The sequence below is a fragment of the Equus caballus genome, chromosome 1 (genome assembly GCF_041296265.1).
Source record: "Equus caballus isolate H_3958 breed thoroughbred chromosome 1, TB-T2T, whole genome shotgun sequence".
Classification (NCBI taxonomy): Eukaryota; Metazoa; Chordata; class Mammalia; order Perissodactyla; family Equidae; genus Equus; species Equus caballus.
The window spans coordinates 37,821,946-37,844,026 of NC_091684.1; the positions used below are offsets into that span (position 1 = coordinate 37,821,946).

At 41.2% G+C, this 22,081-nt stretch overlaps 1 long non-coding RNA gene across 3 annotated transcripts in view; it reads left to right on the top strand.

Annotated features, from left to right (window-relative positions):
• The window catches only part of LOC138923378 (uncharacterized), a 49,184-nt gene that overhangs the window by 17,730 nt on the left and 9,373 nt on the right, over positions 1–22,081 (top strand). For all 3 annotated transcript variants that reach the window (XR_011436896.1, XR_011436895.1, XR_011436897.1), the window contains exon 2: positions 20,251–20,383. This is a non-coding gene — a long non-coding RNA (uncharacterized lncRNA). The remainder of the gene's footprint in view (positions 1–20,250; positions 20,384–22,081) is intronic.

Below are 22,081 nucleotides of genomic sequence, written 5' to 3' on the forward strand. Positions count from 1 at the left end.
AATTGGATATGAGCACATTGCCTACAATGAGTTTAAGGTTATCGAAAAGTGAAGTTTTTAGACTTTCTTATCTAAAAGACCTATACGTTAACAAGACGGTTGAACCTTTAATTCTTTAGCTCTTTAGATGTAAGTAATTGAAACTTTTATTTTAAGAAAACAAACAAACAAAACCCACCACTCATTAAGACATTGTGTTCTTTTGGCTATGTCATTTCTCAATGGAGCTCGCCCTCCTTATAAGGGTTCTTTTCTTGGGTGACACCCTGGGAAATGTGTATCCTCGTGAGTAAGGGAGTGTTCTGCCAGTGAATCTCTTTTCCTTTTTCCCAGTGACGTCAGTTCCTTGCACTCGGACCAGCCTGATGCTTCATTAGACTGAACTCAAAAGAGTTTCTGAAGGACAAGTGTACAAAAGAGTAACCCACTTGGAAATCTTTAGGCATAGTTAATCCTCCAAGGACTATCTCCAAGTGAAACACAACAAAACAAAAACAAACAAGCAAAAAAGAAGTAAGGATTTTTCGAAAACAGCTATTGGTCATTAATTTTTTTCCACCTAATAACACATATGCTATTTGTTCATACAGTCAGTCAACAGTGACCGTCACTGTTCCAGGTGCTGGCATTTTCCAGTGAAGAAAACAAGACTTCCTGTCCTTATGGAAATTACATTGTAATTGGGGCAGACAGAAAAGAAATGAAATGAATAAGAAAATTACATAGAATGTTAAAAGGTGATAAGTGGTGTGGAGAGAAGGAAGGCACAGAATGGGGAGAAGTTGCTGTTTTAAATAGGGTGCTCAAGGTGCCTGAAGGAAACGTCTGACCACGTGGATATCTGGGGAAGGAGTATTTCAAGTCGAGGGAACAGTGAGTGTAAAATCTAAGTACAGAATCTACGATGGTTAAAAAAAGATTCAAAGAGTACAGAATGTTTATAATGAAGAGCAAGGAACCATAGTTTCATCCTTTCCTCTGAGGCCCCACTGCCCAAAAGCAACCATCTTGTTTCGTTTTAATTGTTTCTGTTTTTAATTCTGTTGGTTATGTCTAGTTCTCTAATTTATGTGCTCAAATAACTCCATCTCGATTTACCAAGTTCACATGTTACTAGTAACCTCCTGCATTAGATGAGGCTTCAGCTCACACCATCCCACATTCCCTCCTTGTTCCTCTCAATATTTGATAGATATTCATGATCTTTTAGTTGTGACTTTAGTTACCATTTTCCTTTAGCATATTTGAGCTTCTATTTATGGTTCCATTGATTTTGGGAAAGAACAACTGGAATTGGGAAGCACAGACAGATCCATGGGGCTGGGCAAAGGTCAGAAGTCTGGATATGGGCCCAAAGTGCAGAGGCTTTGAAGAAGCACACAGAGTTCAAAGCTGGTCAGAGTCTAGATCAGCCTCCATGGACAAAGATGATGAAATGTCAGTACCATCGGTCAAATGCAAACAGAGATTAAGAGTGGGAAGTACAAGTGTGTCTGGGCCTGGTGTGGGGGACCTATTCGTGGGGAGACTGGAATTTAAGGGCAAGAAATTTGAACATCCGGAGAGACTGAGGCACTGGGTTCTCTTCCATGAACGGAGGAGAAGTATCCTTTTCATGGCAAAATTCCAGCTCTTTGCTGGTGCACCATGCCACTCCTCTGCTTATTTGAACTGAGATTCCCATATCTACTTCCTCCACTCTTCTCTAAATCTAAGCATGGCTGCCCCTGTAGACTGCATTTCCCAAGTTTCCTTGCCAACTGGCTTCTGTTTACATTTCACCACTGGGAAGCCCAGGAGGGAGACTGGAGAAAAAAAGAAAAGGAGAAGCCAGGGTTTTTCATCCCTCCTTTCTCTGCTTCAGGAAGTGGTGTGAGTTTCCAGTTTCTGCCCTGTTGCTCTGGCTTCCAGGTTTTGATAATATGGTGTAGCAACTTCCTGCTGTTTTGAATCTCTGGGTTATCTCATTGTCCTTTGTTCAGCCTCTCAATTTTTCCGACACCTTTATAACTGGTTCCCTGAATTAACTTATCACCATTGAACCAACTGGCATGAGCGCGATTTTCCTGAGAGGACCTTGATTAATACATGCTCTAAACACTGAAGATACTTTCTACCACTGAATTAAATCCATTGACTCCTGAGTAGTAAATGAAGATAGTATTGGATTTTAGGAAGATCCTATATTATTGTTACTATTTTTTTTTTTTTTACCTTATATTTGATTTTCCTTCCTTTTAGTAGCATTTTTCCACACATGATTATTGTCTGGTGTCTCTGAGACGCTCCAGCAATGGCACCTCAGACAAGGTGCTGGATGCGTAAGTTGCTTTGGGTAGCTGCCAAGCCAGATGCTGTATGTCAAATGATAATACATGCACAAAATGTTCTAGAACAAAATGACAATTTAGATGTAAATAAACCATTTAAGCATATGGCATCCACCCAACTGTTTCTGTAGGTAAAATCGTGGAAGCATTGCCTAAAATAAGAACTTTAAAATTACTAAAAGTGACCAGATAACTGGTGGATTAGCAACATACATCTATCAGGAAGTTCCAGAGGTGACCGTGGGAGTTATGGGCTGCTAAATTATTTTCACTATAATTCTTGGCACTATTGAATCAATTGAACTTGGCACTAAGAATCAAACATAAAGTCTAGGGTCAGTAGCATAAAATAAATATAACTGAATGTGAAAAGGTACTTAGTACAGAGCTTTGCATGTAATAGATGCCAAACGAACAAGTATGGAATGTTGGAGAAATGTGCTTTATGAAGGGGTAAATCTGTGAATGAACATATGCAAACCAGTGAACAAAATTTATTTAGACGTTCAAAAAGCCTTTGACGTAAAGTAATAAGATGGCATTTTTCCTCTATTCAAATTAGAAAAGATTTTTTAAAATTATGGTATGCCATACTGGAGAGAAAAACAGGCATCCTGCGAGGGAAATCAGTACAATGTTTCTGGAAGGTAATTAGGTAATAAAAATCGTAAGTCTTAACTGTGTTTGACTCAGCCTTTTCACTGCTAGGAATTTATTCTATGGAAATAATCATGGATATATGCTTTGATTTATCATCATGGTTGATTACAGTCTAATTTGTGACTGGAAGAAAAAATACCTCACCTACATTTCCATCAAAGGGATTTGGTTAAGTAAAGTAAGATCCATCTATACAGTGGCATAATGGGCAGTCATAAACATGACATGTAAGAATAATGGATATAGGGGGAATGTCTATGATTTTTTGGTAAGTAAAAAAGCAGGTTATAGAGTAGTTTGACCCCATTAAACAATTATACAGAGGAAAGTAAGTCACTAAAATGTTAGTAGAGTCAGATTAGGTGATTTCCTTTTTTTCTATGTGCTTATCTCTATTTTTCAAATTTTCTAGAATAAGTTTATTTTGTAAATAGGTGAACATAAATAAATATTGTAACACTTGCTGTGAATTCTATTTTTAAAAACTCAGCAATTGATTCTTTTGGAACTGAGAATCGTGGCATAGAGGAGGTGTTTTGTCTCGGTAGTAAACTTCTTTAGAGACTTAGGGTGCCCTGAGGATTTTGTTACATTGTACTAAGAAACAAAGGGTGGGGAAAAAAGTGACTTTGGACAGTGGTTTAAAACTTTGTTAAATGTGTTTCTTCACATAATTTTATAGGACATTTGGAAAATAGATGTGTCAGTGCCATTACTCTCATAGACCATTGTTACTGGCATCTTGAAATGTCTTCCAGTCTTTTTTATTTTTAACAGCGTGGAAGTCATAACGTTACTTTGTATTATGTCTCTTCACTTAATGCTGTACTGTGAGTCTTTCCCCACTGTCATTGGGATTATCATGACTACATAGTATTCCCCCATGGGGACGATTGCAGAGTATTACCTTAGTGTTGGGATTCTTTCATGGATCAGTGCTAAGGTGATGTGATAACTAACACATTCCTCAGTGATCTGAAAGAGGCCCTCACTTCCGGTTTCTACTGACTGTGTGGGGTGCACGAATAAGCTAGAGGTGACCCACAGAAGAGGTGCCTGGCAAACTGGGTGCTGTGCGCCTGGGCAATAGCACAGTGATGGAGCACCAGTGTGGACTTGAGACTCTGCTCATGATGTGAGTTCTATGACCCAAGGGACTTTGTCATGATTGACCTTCCAGGAGGGATGCTGCTCATTTATTCCCACTTTCTGGATTGCGCTTTCTCCCTATTTCTACTGTGAATTCATCCCTTAACACCTAGACGCCTGTCTTAACATTTCTTTCCCTGTGCATCTATGAATACACCTTCTTCTTACTCATTGTTATGGCTGAATTGTGTCCCTCCCCTTCACTTCATATGTTGAAACCCTGACCCCCACTAACTCAGAAAGTGACTGTATTTGGAGATAGGGCCTTTAAAGCAGTAATTAAGTTAAAATGGTGTCATTAGTATGGGCCTTCATTCAATATGACTGGTGTCTTTACAAAAAGAGGCAATTAGGACCTAGACAACATAGACAGAGGTACAACCATGTGAGGACACAGTGAGAAGATGGCCATCTGCAAACCAAGGAGAGAGGCATCAGGAGGAACCAAACCTGTCGACACTCAGTCTTGGACTTCCAGCCTCCAGAACTATAAGAAAATAAATTTCTTTTGTTTAAGCCACCTGGTCTGTGGTATTTTGTTTTGGCAGCCCCAGCAAACAAAATTACTCACGGAAAAGAGGACTAATAAGTGGGTCAGGTAGCGTAAGTGACGGCAGCAGAATGGTGCCCTCCCCCCACAATTGCATCTCTAAAATGAAGCATTTGGACATGATGGTCCATCTGCAGGATCCCTTTCCGTGTTGATATTCTAAAATTCTGTGTATCATTCAATAATTCTGTGAGTTATTTCTCACCCAGATTAAAACATCAGCCTCTCAATAGATTTAGCTCCTCTGATCCATTCTCCTTATATAGCCAGAGTATTTCCACGAATCTGATCATATTACATTAAAACTCTTCAGTTTTTTGTTTTTATCGCTGAGGAAGAGTCACCCTGAGCTAACATCTGTGCCAACCTTCCTCCACTTTGTATGTGGGTCACTGCCACAGTACAGCTGATGAGTGGTGTAGGTCTGCGCCTGGGATCCAAACCTTGGAACCTGGGCCACCAAAGAGGAGTGTGCTGAACTTAACCACTATGCTCTGGGACTGGCCCTGAAAAACTCTTCAGTTTTAATGGGATGGCTGCCCATCCCCTTCAGTTTGAAGTCCAATCACTTTAGCATGGCATACAAGGCCATACGAGGCCCTTCCTTACCCGTGCCCTTCTTCAGACTCGTCTCCCAGCACTGTCCCATCCCAACCTGCCCTCTGGCCTTGCTAAACTTCTTATAGTCCCCCAAAGTGCCATTAACTCTCACACTCTGTGCTTTTGCATGTGTCACACTCTCTTCCTAGAACATCCTCCCCTCTCTGTCTTCTTGGCTTGTCCTACTCATTTTTAAAGACTGACCTAGGCACCATTTCTTTCTGGAAAGCCTTGCCTAACCCACCCCTCTTCTCCTCCATCCTCACTCTCTCTGGGTTAGGTACCTGTGGGTCCCCTCAGCTCTATCAGATCTTTGATCACACACTTGGATAAAGTGGGATTCTAGTATTTTGTGTACACACTAAGCACTCTTTGCAAACAATGCTGACAGTAAGAAATAGCCCATATTGGAGTCTCTAAATTGGGAGGGGTGGGATTATTTGTCAGAAATTTGGCCTAACATCAAGTCTTAAAGAGCATATGAGTCGGAGGGCAAAGTGAGACAGTGAGCTAGAAAACAAGCAGGTACTAGAGTTCCTACCAATCTGTCCAACATTTATTGAGCATTGTTATGGGCACGGCTCAGTGCTGGGCAGAAACTGGGGCTTGCACTGAGATGCCACTATTCAGAGCATCTCCAGCTGGTTAGAAATGGCCTGACTTCCCCTCTGTGGGAAGCTGGGGACCAGGAGCAGAAGAAGCATTAGAAGGGTCCACCTCACAGGTGTGGGTCATACGAACCAAGAATGCTGGAGGAAGTGGTTCTTACCTGGAGCTTCATGTGCTCCAAATCTAAGGTTTATGCTAAAACCAAGAGGGAATCTGAAGCAAATATTAGGAGCTGGGGCACATAGCCTCCAGGTCAAACAAAAAGTGGAGGTGGACGGGGCAGGCACAACTCAGGAGACCCGAGTTCAGTTTCTGCCTCTGCCACTGGTCACTGGACAATTATGACATTGGCCAATTAATTTAAGCTTCTTAAACCTTTGGTTTCCTTTTTAGAACACGGGGATGCTAGTATCTACCCACCTACTTCTCAAGATTGTTGTATCTAATGAGAAAATATCTGTGAAAGAGCTTTGCACACCAAGAAACCTGAGCACAAGAAGAGCATTACCAGTGAGGGGTTCCATCCTGCAGGGGCAGGCACGGGGCTCTGGCCTTCCTGGGCCGGCAGGGACAAGCAGTGAAGGGGCTGCTCTTGGCCAGGGCGGTATGTGGGCAGATTCTGGAAAAGGGCATTGGCAACAAAACTGGGTTTTCTACCATTGCTGACCAACTCTCTCAAGAATGACCTGCTGGGGCTGGAAGAAACCCAGGGGAGGAGAAGTAAGTGGTAAAGGGAAGGGAGTGAATTCTAGGAGAAGGTACATTGAGGAGATAAGGATTCCCCACACAGGATGATAAAGACTGAGAGACTATGAATGAATTCGTAAGAAGTATTTAATCCAGCAATGGTGTGATAGAATCAAGCAGTAAATAGGTAAAGTTCAAGAAGGATTTAGATATTCACGGGTGACAAAATTGATATAAATTATTGAGCAGCTTTGGGGATGTTTAGGGTAAATCACCACCATGAAGCCACTATCACAGAGGACTCCCCTTTAAATAACTTTTTTTTTTTTTTTTACCTCTCATGAGACTAGGGCTGGATAGTTCCTAAGTCTGACACCTATTTTCAAATTCTCTTCATTATGGAATCAAGTGGAAGTGTCCTTTTCTTGATAACGGGACTTCTTTGCAATGCTTAGAGCACCTGTAACTACTGGTGTGATGTCTATAATTCCTTCTATGTGGAAGCTCCGTGAGGAGAGGAATAGGTCAGTCTTATTCTCAGCCGTACTCTGGTGCCTGGCACAGCTCCCAGTATACCTTGGTGCTCAATCAGTATTGTAAACTGAATGCTGTTTTCCCAAGAGTGGCTGATGTCTAGATGTCCTTCTTGTCCAGAGAAGCTGCCTCTTTAGGACCCTGGCCTGAGCCAATGGAAGCATTCCAGAATCTCACACAGAGAGATGTTGGGCTTCTGCAAGGTTTGCCTTGAGCCATCCGCACTCCCCTCTTGGGCCAGCCTGCCTCTGTCTGCTCCATGGCCGACTCTCATTCCTTCACAGGTTTCTGCTTTCTTTCGCCCTGTCTGTGGTTATGGACCTTCTGTTTTCTTCTTGTGAGCACAGGTAAATCTCTAAGTTGATGGCCTGTCTCCTTGGATTCCTTTCTGAGTCATCTAATTTCTCAGGCCTGGCCATTTGCAAATTTCTTTCTTGGGCGGACCTACTGGTTCCAGCCTCAAGCCCAGGTTTTGGGGTGTTGCCTTCCCTCTAGCCTTGAGGAACAGGGGGATGGGGCTGGACATTACACCAAGGATCCGTGGTTCCAGGGGCACTGGGGTACGGAAGAGAGGGGAATGAGCAGAACCCAGGTCAGTCCTTCCTCTTTGCCTGAAGAAGGAGTTGCCTTGAGGATAGATCATGCTTACTTGGTAAGGTAGTGGGGGGCTTGTAGAGGAACTGACCCCTGTTCTGGGTCAAGCTCTGCCCTTCCTGCAGCATCACCACAGCCAAAACATAGCATTCCCCTCCCATATAGTCATCAGTGCAATTCTTCTGGATCCCTGCGAGAGCTAGAAGTTGTTGCGGGCCTTTGGGCGACCATTGTCCTGGGGAGGCTGAGAGCAGAGATCTTAGTGTCCTCATCAACGGAGCCAAGAGGTTGGTAATTGTTGATTCTCACTGGAAGCCCAACATGTGAAAGCTACGCTAGGCTCCTGGCCAACATGCTCCTGCAAAAGCCTGCCCTGGCAAAGAGCGTAGGAGGGGGCACAGACTTGGGCGCGGCCTCTGTGTGATCCACTTGCCTCAAGGTAGCTGGGCCTGGCCCATGGCCTGTGACTTGGCCTGGAGCAAGGCAGCCCCTTGCTCAGTTCCATGAATGCCTGGCAGAGCCTCTCTGGGATGAGCTGGCATGGACCCCAGGGTTTCTGGTGGGAAAGGAGGTTGGCCACTGTCTGCATTTACTCCTTAGTTCTCACACCAACGCTGCCCCGACTACAGCTCTGAGCAGCCCTGTCTTAGTCAGTTTGGGCTGCTATAACAAGGCACCAGGGATTGGGTGGCTTAAACAACATTTATTCCTCACAGTTCTGGAGGTTGGGAGGTACAAGATCAAGCTGCTGGCAGATCCAGTGTCTGGTGAGGGCCCTCTTCTTGGTTTGCACGTGGCTGTCTTCTTGTATCCTCACATGGTGGAGAGCAGAGGGGGAGCAAACTCTCCTGTTTCTTCTTATAAGGGCACTAATCCCATCATGAGGGTTCTACCCTCATGACCTAAATAACTTTCAAAGGCCCCACCTCCTAATACCATCACACTGGGGGTTAAGATTTCAACATAGGAATTTGGGTGGGACACAAATGTTCACTCCATAACAAGCCCTCAGCCAAGGCCTGGGTCCCAGGTTGCTCACCAGAATCCTGAAGTGCTAGGAAAACTTCATGGCCCTGGGCCTCCAAAAGTTGTGTCTTTGAGGAACTTGAGGGGGAGAAGGAAATGACCTTGAAAACTAGGGTTTGTGGCAGCCCTAGCAGTGTCCTTGAGTGGCCTCCTCATGGCACCCACATATTTCACTGCCTGATAAGGAATGGTCTGCCCAACCTCCAGAACCAGAAGGGGAACAATGGTAATAATAAAGTGAACATTTATCAAGCATTTCCTACCTGTGCTGCCACAGGGCTTGTCATATTTAACACTCTAAGGTAGGCACGATCTTCCTCCATTTTACAGGTGAGAAAACTGAGGAACAGAAGTGGTTAAGTAATTTACCAGCAGTCACACAGCTAGTGAGTGGCGGCGCGGGAATTTGAACAAAGGCAGCCTATGCTCTTCACCAACGTGCTACACATCCTAGTCAGAGCACCACTTGCACCCTACTCCCCCAATCTTCACATTTTTTTCTCTTTATTAGAATGAATTACCTTTTTGGACATAACCACCTTCTTAGAAACTCAGAGAAGCATGCATTCGAGCAGGCCTAGGCTGAGTGTCCGGTGTACATATTGTCCCTCAAGGTGCTCCAGAGGGTCCTGTGGTTACAGCGTCGGGGCCACTCCCAACTATTGAGGCTAGGTAAGGGATTGTGGGGTCGTGGGCTGCTGCTATCAGGGCATCCCACAGTTCCCCACTCTACTGCTGGACCAGCTCCAGATGCTACACCTGGGGCATCTGCAAGTCAGAGGTATCTGTTCTCAGCCTGGACGTGACCTTTATGAAGCCTCTTGCTATTTATCGCTGGATTTCTGAACAGGAAGGTTCTATATTCTTGTCAGGAGTGTATGAGATCATTTCTCTTATGAAATATTTTGCCAGCATAGAACGTTATTTTAAAAACATGACTGTTGAAAAACATTTCATTATTATTTTGATTTGTATTTCATTATTAATGAGGTTAAATATTTCTCATGTTTATTACTCAGTAAAATACCTACTTTTTGTGCATTGTTTATGTCTTTCAATATTTGCATTGTTAGTATTTTTTCTTACCAATTTATAGTTCTTTATGTATTAAGAATATTCTTGTTGCTGTATTTTTCCAGTTTATAGTTTAATTTTATTAATATTATTTTGAAGTATAGAAATTAAAAAATTCAATATAAACAAATCTATCCATATGTTATTTTATGTTTTCCCCATTTTTTTATGTTTAGAAAGTCTTGCCTCATCCAGCAATATGATAAAATGTGCCTATATTTTCTTACTTTGATCTCTACATTTATCTTTGTAATCCACATAGAATTTAGCTATGCATGAAGTGAGGCTCAAAGCTTTTTCCCAAATAGTTAACTTTTTTGACTGTCATGTATTTAATAATTCATTTATTTCCCAGTTGTTTGTGATACTTTATTATATATTAAATTTTTTTAGATATCAGCGTATATTTCAGGGTTATTGACTCTGTTTAATGGATCAGTGATAATTCCTGTGCTAGGACCACATTGATCTGATTATTTCAGCTTTATAATATATTTTTATGGCCAGTAGAACAAGACCCTCTCTAAATATTTTTATTCTGAAAGTTTTGAAGCTAATTTTGCCTGTTTGTTCTTTTATATCAACTTTAAATTTATTTGGCCAAAATAAAAAAATATTTCCAATTGGATTTTTATTGCAAGTGAGGGAAGACTTGACGTCTTTATAATAACCAGGGATAGTGTATATCTTTTTAAAATCAAATATTCTATACATCTCTCAATAATGTTTTTTACTTAGACACTTGTGAATGAGTAAATGATACAATAATTTGGCTTCCTGAAGTGCTAAATGGAATGTGGAAACAAAAGTTTCATTGACTGTAGTGAACTTCCTGGTGACTGATGTCTTTGGTTGTATCTCACTTTCTTCTCTGAGCACTTAGTTTTCCAAAATTACCCAACCAATCCTTACCTTAGTCCTTTCTCTGTTAGCTTACGTTAGCTCTGTTAGCTTATCTCCCAAGCTCACTGACTTCACTGCTCATTTCACCGTTATATCTTTGTTTCAGACCCTTAGTTATCTGAATGTTCCCATCTTTCCTTTCCCAATGCAGAATACTGTCTCAACTATGTTTCCGGCTCTTAGGTCTGGCTATGCATTCACGGATTATCTTGGGTAATGCTCTTCTAGGCTTAACCAGGACCTATCTCATCTGGATGCTTCCCTGTAGATGCTCATGCACTGTGTCCCCAACTTATGGGTGGTACCTGAACAGAGTCACCCAAAAAGGACAAAGAGAGAGTTATGCCCTTACCTTTTGGAGTAGACTTCTCTATCAACACCTGCATGCCCACATCTCTCCCAGTAGGAGGTGCTGATGCTGTCTATTTATAGCCTTAGTTTATCACTTAGCTTGGTGTGAAATTAATATTTCTGCCATAGACCTGTGATGTGTATAGATTAAGCCCTAGGCATCTGAATGTAAACCAAATTAAAAAACTCTCCTTCCTGACATTAGAGTTCAAAAGAGATGATAGGATGTTATCTATTATTAATCACATGTATTGAGCTCCAAATGTATAGCAGGTTTCTCATGTCACAAATGAGACACATTTATTCATTCAAACAAGCAATAATACTGAGTACTCTGTGAGATATAAAGATGATGAAGAGATGGTCCCTGCATGCAAATAATTTATTGTAGATATAGGAGACAAGAGATTTTCTAAGTAACTATAAGACAAGGCAGACAGAGAAAAGTCCTATAAGAAAAGTAAGAGTCCCACAGGAATTCAGATTACTTCCAGTTGGGGTGATCCAGGACAGTTTCATGGAGGAGGCAACAGATGAGTTGAGCCTTAAGGGGTGAGGATTCAGGAGGCAAGGATTCAGGAAAGCACAAAGCTTGCATGAGGAAAAAGGCAAAGTTCGATCTGATTAGAGTGAAGGAAGATGGGAAAGAAGCCTGGAAAGATGGCAGTTTGACCACATAGGGCAAAGCTCCAAACAAAAACATTACAATTTGGCTTGACTTTCACCACAAACAGCACATATTGCATGGATGTATTTGCTCTGGCCAGAAGTTCTCAGCTGGCCAGCACAGAGGATCGAATCTGTATCTTTCTGGAGGAGGTGATACCAAGGAAACTGGACTCTCCACTGCTGTGTCAGCAGCAAGTACCAGGTACATCATCTCAGCTATTTGGCAAGCAAATAAGCAAAGAGCAGATAAAAACTCTGGCCAAAGTCACCAAATAAAAGAAGAGATAAGAGTGTCAAGGGGGAAAAAAGATAAGCTGCAGTTATTTGTGACTTGGGATGGCTCAATTTGATGCAAATTGAATGGCTGTGGAGTGGTGTGAGGATGGAGACCAGGACCATTGACCACCCATCAGCACCATCTTAATTAAATATTATGTTGAAAAACAGTGACTAATGGCAGTCAGTTATAATGGTTTTGCCCAGATGGTTTCTGTTAACACAAGAAATATTAAACTACTCCAGTCTGTAAGGCTATTTTAATTATTTTTACATTTTTAGGTTTCAATTTGATCTTAAGTTCTCTGGAGTTGATATTTAGACTGGGAAGAAATAATGGAAAAACGCTGATGAAAAAATGCATAATGGAAGTGGAAAAACTAGTCTAGATTTGGTTAGTAAACTAGATTATATACCTAAATGTTAATTAAAATGATTATCAGATCAGATGAGAGATGCTAGAAAGACAAGAAAGTGCCAGAAAGATAAGACTTTCCGATTTCTGTTCTCACAACAATTACCCAAGATATTTTAAAAACATAAATATATAAAACAATAAATTGTCCTCTATGATGCTAAACAAGATATTGGAGAATGAACGGCTGATGAGTGGCAGATTTTCACTTAATCATTCCTCTCCCCATTTCTTTCCTGGTAACTACAGAAGGGAGCTAATCCTTCTTTCATATAATTATTTATTTTTGTTGTTGCTTTGACTAGATGAAAAGTCATAGAATATTAAAACTAGATTATTTGATATCATTTATTCATTCATTCATTAATGAATATTTATTGAGTGCTGACAATGTGCTAGGTGCTGGGTGTACAGTAGGGGCTCAGAGGGCCAAAGGGAGCTTAACGTTCTAGTGGAGAGCACAGACTGACACCAAGAAAAACAAAAAATAATCACAAATTATGTTAAATTATGAAAGAGTCAAACAATGAGCTGAAATAGAGAAGAATGGGGAAAGCTTACTTAGAGGAAGAGATCAGAACAGGGATTGGGGTGCAGCAGGTGAAGGGGCCCGCCCAGGGTCACCAGACAGTCAGTGGTAGGGCCACAACACCCTTCTCCTAACTCCTGGCATCTTTGCACTTCATCACATGTTGTCTATTTTGACTGCTTTCTGTTCGTTGGCAATCTGTATGGACACAGGACGATTTCTTGGCTGGTTTCCAAAAGCAGGTGGGAGGCTGAGCTGTGGGGAGCAGAGGGGTTCACTGACTGGAGGTGTGCTACGTGCTGTCATCTGTCTCTGACAAGCTCACAGAGAAGGAACACAGCATCTCTTAGAGGTCATTGTCCTTCCTGGAGAAGACCCACCTTATAGTGTGATGTAATTCTTAGCAATGAAACATGAGTGGGTGTGTAGAGGTGGGCGTGGGGGCTTGCTGCCTTTCTCCCATCTCTGGCAACTGTCTTGAGGGTCCCTTTCCACTGGTTTAGGCAGAGCTGCTTGTGAGCCTTTGGATTAAGTACTAAGTGAAATCATAGTGAATGAGGCCCAGCTCAGGGAAAGTACCATTATGAATAGAAGGATTGGACTGATAAAGAGAAATTTCGTGGCCTGTAACATTTTGTAAAAGAATGGAAATTGTATTTTCAACACAACAGGCTAGAATGGTATTTCTCTAACAGTGGGAGTTTCTAATAATGAATATAATGACTTTGCAAATGGTAATGTAAAAAATGCAAGGGGTAAGTCTAGCCCTTTTGGAGTTTCCAGCCCAGGCCTGCGGTAGACAAAAGTTCAAGGACGAAGCGGTGAGGCAAGAATAAGTTCACCACCTCCGGTTAATACCCTGGGAAGTCGGTAGGTCTGTCCTGTCTTACCAGCGGAGTGTGAGTCATAGGGTCCCCTGTTTCAGAGTAAATCTCCAGTGCTCTGTAATAAAGCATATTCTTATTTTCCGAGGGCACAAGAACTATAGTATATAGAACTGTAATAGAGTTTTCTTACCTGGCTCTGGGGAGAAGGACGTGCGTTTGTCCGAGGGCTTTGATTTCTTAGTTCTCTCTGCCATCCTTCCAGCCCACCTGATTCCACCATAGTCTGTAGACCATCAGACTACCTAGAATCGCCCTCAAACCACAACACGGCACATTATTTTGCATAATCTTTTATTTTAGACGACTTTTTAATGTTTATAACATCTGATTATTTATTTATTTATATGAACCAATTCTTCTTTAATAGAGTGAAAATTTGTATTGTCCTTTTTTCTCTGTGAACTCCAATTTACCTTCCCAACAAAATTTTATACTAAAGTATTTCATATTTTATCTTGAAAATCTTCTTTTTCCAATTATTTTATTGAGGTCATAATGGTTTATAACATTGTATAATTTCAGGTGTACATTATTATTTATCAGTTTCTGTATAGATTGCATCGTGCTCACCACCAATAGCCTAATTTTTATCTGTCACTATACATATGTGCCTCTTTACCCCTTTTGCCCCTCCCCCGGTAACCACTAATCTGTTCTCTTTATCCATGTGTATCTTTATCTTCCACATATGAGTGAAATCGCACAGTGTTTGTCTTTGTCTGGCATATTTCGCTTAACATCATACCATCAAGGCCCATCCATGTTATTGCAAGTGGGATAATTTTGTCTTTTTTATGGCTAAGTAGTATTCCATTGTATATATATACATACATACACTACACTTTCTTCATCCGTTCATCAGTTGATGGACACGTGGGTTGCTTCCACATCTTGGCTATAGTGAATAATGCTGAAATGAACATAGGGATGCATAAATCTCTTTGAATTATTGATTTCAAGTTCTTTGGATAAATACCCAGCAGTGGGATGGCTGCATCATATGGTATTTCTATTTTTTTAAATTTTTTGAGAAATCTCCATGCTGTTTTCCCTAGTGGCTGCACCAGTTTGCATTCCCACCAGCAGTGCATAAGGGCTCCCTTTTCTTCACATCCTCTCCAACATTTGTTATTTCTTGTCTTGTTAATTATAGCCATTCTGATGGGTGTAAGGTGATATCTTGTTGTAGTTTTGATTTGCATTTCCCTAAAAGTTAGTGATGTTGAACATCTTTTCATGTGCTTCTAGGCCACCTGTATATCTTCTCTCGAAAAACGTCTGTTCATATCCTCTGCCCATTTTTTGATCAGGTTGTTTTTTTTGCTGTTGTTAGTTGTATGAGTTCTTTATATATTTTGGAGATTAACCCCTTGTCAGATATATGATTTGCAAATATTTTGTCCCAGTTGATGGGTTGTCTTCTGATTTTGTGCATGGTTTCCTTTGCCTTGTAGAAGACTTTTAGTCTGATGTAGACCCATTTGTTTACTTTTTCTTTTGTTTTCCTTGCCTGAGTAGACATGACATTTGAAAAGATGCTGCTAAGACTGACGCCAAAGAATGTACTGCGTATATTTTCTTCTAGGAGTTTTATGTTTTTAGGTCTTACATTTAAGTCTTTAATCTATTTTGAGCTAATTTTTGCATATGGTGTAAGATAATGGTCTACTTTCATTCTTTTGCATGTGGCTATCCAGTTTTCCCCATACCATTCATTGAAGAGATTTTCATTTCTCCATTGCATGCCTTTGATTCTTTTGTCAAAGATTAGCTGTCCATAGATGTGTGGTTTTATTTCTGGGATTTCAATTCTGTTCCATTGATTGTCTATTTTTGTACCAGTACCATGCTGTTTTGATTACTATAGCTTTGTAGTATATTTTCAAGTCAGGGATTATGATATCTCCAGTTTTGTTCTTTTTTCTCAGGATCGCTATTGCTATTGCTATCAGGATCGCATGGTGTTTTGTTGTTCCACATAAGTTTTAGGATTCTTTGTTTTATTTCCATGAAGAATATTATTGGGATTGCATTGAATCTTTAGATTTCTTGCAGTAACATGGACATTTTAACTATGTTTATTCTTCCAATCCATGAGCATAAAATATCTTTCCATTTCTTTATGTCTTCTTTGATTTCTTCCAATAATGTCTTATAGTTTTCAGTGTATAGAGGTCTTTCACCTCCTCATTTAAATTTATTCTTAGATATTTTATTATTTTTGCTGTAATTGTAAATGGGTTAGTATTCTTGACTTCTCTTTCTGCTAGTTTGTTATTAGTGTATAGAAGTGCAACTGATTTTTGTAAGTGGGTTTTGTATTCTGCAACTTTGCTGTAGTTGTTGATTATTTCTAGTAGTTTTCTGGTGGATTCCTTAGGTTTTTCTATATATAGAATCATGTCATCTGCAAACAGGAAGAGTTTCACTTCTTCCTTTCCAATATGGGTACCTTTTATTTATTTTTCTAGCCTAGTTACTCTGGCCAAAATCTCCAGTAATATTTTGAATAGGAGTGGCAAAAGTGGGCACCTTTCTCTTGTTCTTCTTCTCAAGAGATGGCATTCAGTTTTTCACTGTTAAGTATGATGTTGGTGGTGGGTTTGTTATATACGGCTTCTATTATGTTGAGGTACTTTCCTTCTATGCCCATTTTATTGAGAGTCTTCATCCTAAATGGATGTTGGATCTTGTCAAATACTTTCTCTGCATCTATTGAGATGATCATGTGATTTTTATTCCTCATTTTGTTAATGTAGTGTATCACATTGATTGGTTTGCAGATGTTGAACCATCCATGCATCCCTGGTATAAATCCCACTTGATCATAGTGTATGATCCCTTTAATGTATTGCTGTATTGGGCTTGCCAATATTTTGTTGAGGATTTCTGCATCTATGTTCATCACCAACATTGGCCTGTAATTTTCCTTCTTTGTGTTGTCCTTGTCTGGTTTTTGTATCAAGGTGGTGTTGGCCTCAAAGAATGAGTGAGGAAGCATTCTGTCTTCTTCATCTTTTTGGAATAGCTTGAGAAGGATAGGTATTAAATATTGTTTGAATGTTTGGTAGAATTCTCCCAAGAAGTCATCTGGTCCTGGACTTTTGTTTTTTTGTAGGTTTTTGATTACTGCTTCAATCGCTTTACTTGTGATTAGTCTATTCAGATTCTCTATTTCATCTTGACTCAGTTTTGGAAGGTTGTATGAGTCTAAGAATTTATCCATTTTTTCTAGGTTATTCACTTTATTAGCATATAGTTTTTCATAGTATTCTCTTATAATCCTTTGTATTTCTGTGGTATCTGTTTTAATTTCTCCTCTTTCATTCCTAATTTTGTTTATTTGAGGCTTCTCTCTTTTTTTCTTAGTGAGTCTGGCTAAGGGTTTTTCTATTTTATTTATCTTCTTGAAGAACCGACTCTTAGTTTCATTGATCCTTTCCACTGTTTTTTAAGTCTCTATTTCATTTAATTCTGCTGCTCTAATTTTTATTTTTTCCTTCCTTCTACTGACTTTGGGCTTTGTTTGTTCTTTTTTTTCTAGTTCTGTCAGGTGTAGTTTAAGATCACTTATTTGAGATTTTTGTTGTTTGTTGAGGTGGGCCAGTATTCCTATGAATTTCCCTCTTAGAAATGCTTTTCCTGCATCCCATAAGAGTTGGTATGTTGTATTTTCACTTTCATTTGTCTCCAGGTATTTTTTGATTTCTCCTTTTGGTTTCTTCATTGATCCAATGGATGTTCAGTAGCATATTGCTTAGTCTCCAAATATTTGTCATTTTCTCAGCCTTTTTCTTGTAGTTGATTTCTAGTTTCATAGCATTATGGTCAGAAAAGAAGCTTGATATGTTTTCAATCTTCTTAAATTTATTAAGGGTTACCTTGTTTCCCCAGATATGGTCTATCTTTGAGAATGTTCCATGTGCTCTTGAGAATAATGTGTATTCTGCTATTTTTGGGTGGAATGTTCTATATATATCTATTGTCTATCTGATCTAGTGTTTCATTTAAATCCACTATTTCCTTGTTGACTTTCTGTCTGGATGATCTATCCATTGATGAAAGTGGAGTGTTGAGGTCCCCTACTATTATTGTGTCACTGTTAATTTATCCCTTTAGATCTGTTAATGGTTGCTCTATATACTTCGGTACTCCTGTATTAGGTACATATATATTCATAACTGTTATGTCCTCTTGGTGGAATTTTCCTTTTATAATTATGTACTGCCTCTCTTTGTCTCTCATTGCCTTTTTTATCTTGAAGTATGGCAACACCTGTTTCCTTTTGTTTGCCATTTGCTTAAAGTATTATCTTCCATCCCTTCATTCTGAGCCTATGGTTGTTGTTAGAGCTGAGATGTGTTTCCTGGAGGCAGCACACTGTTGGGTCTTGTTTTTTAATCCATCCAGCCACTTAGTGAGGAGGGCTCCCACTGGAAGGGCCACCGTGGCATAGAGAGCACTCCTGTAGGCCAGGATAGCATTTGTGCTCAGGTTGGACTGCCCCGACTCCTCTTAGAGTTGCGCCTGCTGCTGTGTGAGGCTCTGCGACCTGGCTCACTGTTGTTGGGGAGAGGGAGTGGTAGGCTCACCTATCTCCATTCTTTCCCAGGGATCTAGTCCATCAACCTTTAGATGTATAGCTGCGTGGGTCTCTATGGGGTCCTGTTGTGCTGTGTAGGTATCCTCCATTGGTCGGTGAATGTCTGTTTAGTTGTAATTCAGAGGGGGAGAGACAAAGGGAACAGCTCACTCCATCGTGTTGCTGATGTCATATCACTTGTAGATGACTTTTTAAGTACTTGAACAACTGCAGGCATGACTGAAGTTCAAGGTAGATTTCAAAATAATTAGCCACATCTTAAACATGGTGCAATATATACACAAATCAAATTAAAAACAAAAATTACTATAACCAGTGGCAGTCATTTTCTTAAGCAAGGTAATGGAAATATCTGGATGCAGAGTCTATAAACGTACTTGCATAATTTAGCTTGACCTCTTGTGCTCCTGTGACCCACCATGAGAAGAACATGTCCTGCATAGTTTGGTCCTAGAATGAGGAACTGTGTAGAGCAACTCTGAACCCAACCTGCAGCCTGCAGCCCAGCCCAGGCAAATTGCTGCCTGAAGCAGAGCTGCCCTAGCTGAGTGAGAAAAATAGTTGTTGTTGGAGATTGTGTGTGTATGGGTGTGTGTTTGTTATGGAGCATTATTACAGCAATAGCTGATTAATACAGTAAACATCTGTGGAGCAGGCTACAGATATTAACTGGGACAATGGCAGTCTGGAATTCAATTATTCATCATATGTGTACTAAACTGCTCCTTTTGGCAAATGTTGTGCTGGACGCTGAGCATCAAATAGGAATAAAACTTGGTCATGGCTGGAGGGGCAATGACAGTCCAGTAATATAACAGATTCCTGAAAGACAATGCACAAGAGCGACAGTCGGGCCATGTACAGTGTGCTGTGGCCACGTAGTATGTCCAGAGGAACTCGGAGAATGTGACACAGAGGCTGACATTTGGATCAGGTCTTCAGGGAACTTAGTTAGCAAAGGGGAGAAAGGCATTCCAGGCAGAGGGAGCAGTGCAAAGGCAGAGCGACAGGAGTGTTCATGAAATAGAGAGCACCTCCATGTGGCTAGAGAATGAAGAGGAGTGGCAGGAAATAAGGTCAGGAGGTTGGACTGGGGCTAAGTTGGAAGAGCCCAAGCCTACGGGGTGTGGACTTTATTTAGTAGCTTTAGTTTGTGGACTTTTTTCAGGGAACTCTCGGAGATTTTTAGGCAGTGGGTGATGAAATCAAATCCATGGTTAAGAACAATGTCTCTTCAGGTGTGGTCCCTGGACCAGTAGCATCAGCATCACCTGGAAAGTTTTAGAAATGCAAATTCTTGGTCCAGACCTACTAAACCAGAAATTCTGGGGTGGGCCAGTTTTCAACACAGCAACTATATTTTAAAAAGCACTTCAGGTGATTCTGATGTGTGCTACAGTTTGAGATTCATTGCTTAGGACCATCTCCTTTCAGCCATCAGAGGCTGGAGTGAGGGATTCATGTTGGGAAGAGTTTCTGAGGAGTCCTAGTAGATTCAGGAGGCTCCTCCCTTGAGGGGAAGGAAAGGTGGGAGATTCTTACCACTCACCTGGCCTGAGTAACCAGATCAAGGTGGCCAGAGCATAAGCAGGTAGGCATTCATTCATTCACTCTTTCATTCATTTGGTTAACAAGCCTTCCTTGGCATTGACTGTGAACAGGCATTGAACCGGGTCCTGGAGGCAGAAATCTGGAGAAGAGGATGGAGGGTGTTGCGGCCCTGTACGGGACTCACACTTAGTGGGATCAGCTTTGTCCTGGTTGGAGCAAGATTCCAAATGCTTACTAACCTCTTTCTCTTTAGAGGTCACTGAGCAAAACTTTGATTAACTTCAAGGTCTCCAGCGATTAAGATGATGATGATCGAACACTTACTATGTGCCAGACCCTGTTCTAAGCTCTTTGCAGCCATTGAGTCTGCATCACAGCTCCTCGAGGTAGGTCCTACGATTATCCCCATCTTACCAATGAATGAATCGAGGTGCACAGAGGATAAATGCTCTGCCTAATTTTATACAAACCTGTAAGTGTAGAAATGGGATTTGAACCCAGCCAGCCACAGTGCCAATGACATCTTTCAACCTGCTGGGCTAGCAGAATATTGTGCATCCCTGGGGAAACTAGGTAAGCATTACATTGTACGAGCAGAACTTTGGAGAGTGCAAGGAGAAACCCACTAAATTCTTTTCCTCATCACCTGCTTGAACCTGTTCTGTGGAGCTAGTTCCCTTTAGCGCCCTGGGTTTGTTTAGGGCAGGTCTCCTGACTTTTCTAGCCATCTGTAGATAATTAAAGGTTTTCCAATTACTTGTTGTCACAAACATGATGTCAGTCCAGTAATAAAAGTGTCTGGTCATAGGTGTTAGTTAAAACTCTAAATTTCATTTAAAGTTCTTTCTGGCAGCTCCAGCCCACACCAGGCCTGGAAACTTTAGTAGGGGGTAGGGCATGGTTGGCTTCCTCCTGGAAGCAGATTTTTTTCTGGAGTATTTAAGGGCAATGAAGGGACAGAGAACAAAGAGTCAGATTGGTACTCCACATCCCTAAAGATGGCATGATAGCCTCGCTGTGCTTGTACATGAAGTCATCTGTCTTTGATCATAGCTACCCTGTTGGGGAACATTCAAGTCCCAAGGCCCTGCTGGGAGTGTGATCTGTTGCTAAAAGTCCCTGAAAAGGATGCCAACCTGACAGATATAATCCAAGAAGGGAATCAAGCCTGAAGATGGAAATGCTCTAAATACCCTCCACAGTCCCCATCCTCAAGGAAGTGTGTGTAGGAGGGGTGTGTGTCTGTAATTTTGCATTTGTCCTATGGCCTCTGCTGACTTTAGATTCTGAAAATAAACATGTGTTAGAAACAGTTCGTTGAGAAACACCCAGTTCTTTTTCTTTTCTGGAACTTTATTAAGAATTTCAGGTAGTACTCCCAAATTTTGGAGCATTACGAGTCACATAATAGGTGCTCAGTAAGTATTCATTAAATTGACTAACTAACAGGAAGTTTGCTCAAAGGTGGAGAGATGATGATAGATTGGATGGCATTTGGGGCCCTTGCCTTTGCTCTTGTGTCCCTGCTGCCTCTCTTTGGCCTTCACTCAGCAATCTCTTCTTGGCTAAGTCAACACCTGCTCATCCTTAGAGGCTGCCTGTGAATGGCAGCTCCTGTAATGGAGCCTTCCACGAATGCCCTCTGCAGAATGAAAAGCCCCCTCTCTGGGCTCTCATAGCACTCATACATGCCATGGTCCACTTTACCAGCCACACTGTAATACAGTGATTTGTTTGTGTGCTCATTGCCCCTGTTCTGCATTCTTGTGTCTCATTCATCTCCATTCCCACAGTGCCTAGCACGGTGCCTTCCCAGGGAGGGCTGGTAGATGGGTTTTGAGTGAATCCATCCTGCTGTCCATATACCAAATAGTAATTGTACAGTGTTCCCCTCTAGCCTACTCAGGCCTCTATTTCTGATAGATTTCCCAATTCAACTGCCAGCTTTGAAAAGCCACTTTTCATTTTGTAGGTCAGTTAGAGCTCACATTGGGCAACGTCTCCCAGCACCTTGGCTCGGTAGCTGGCACTGCCCCCCAAATGCTGCCACTGCATTGGAGGGGCTGGGACGGAGTCAGAGCCCT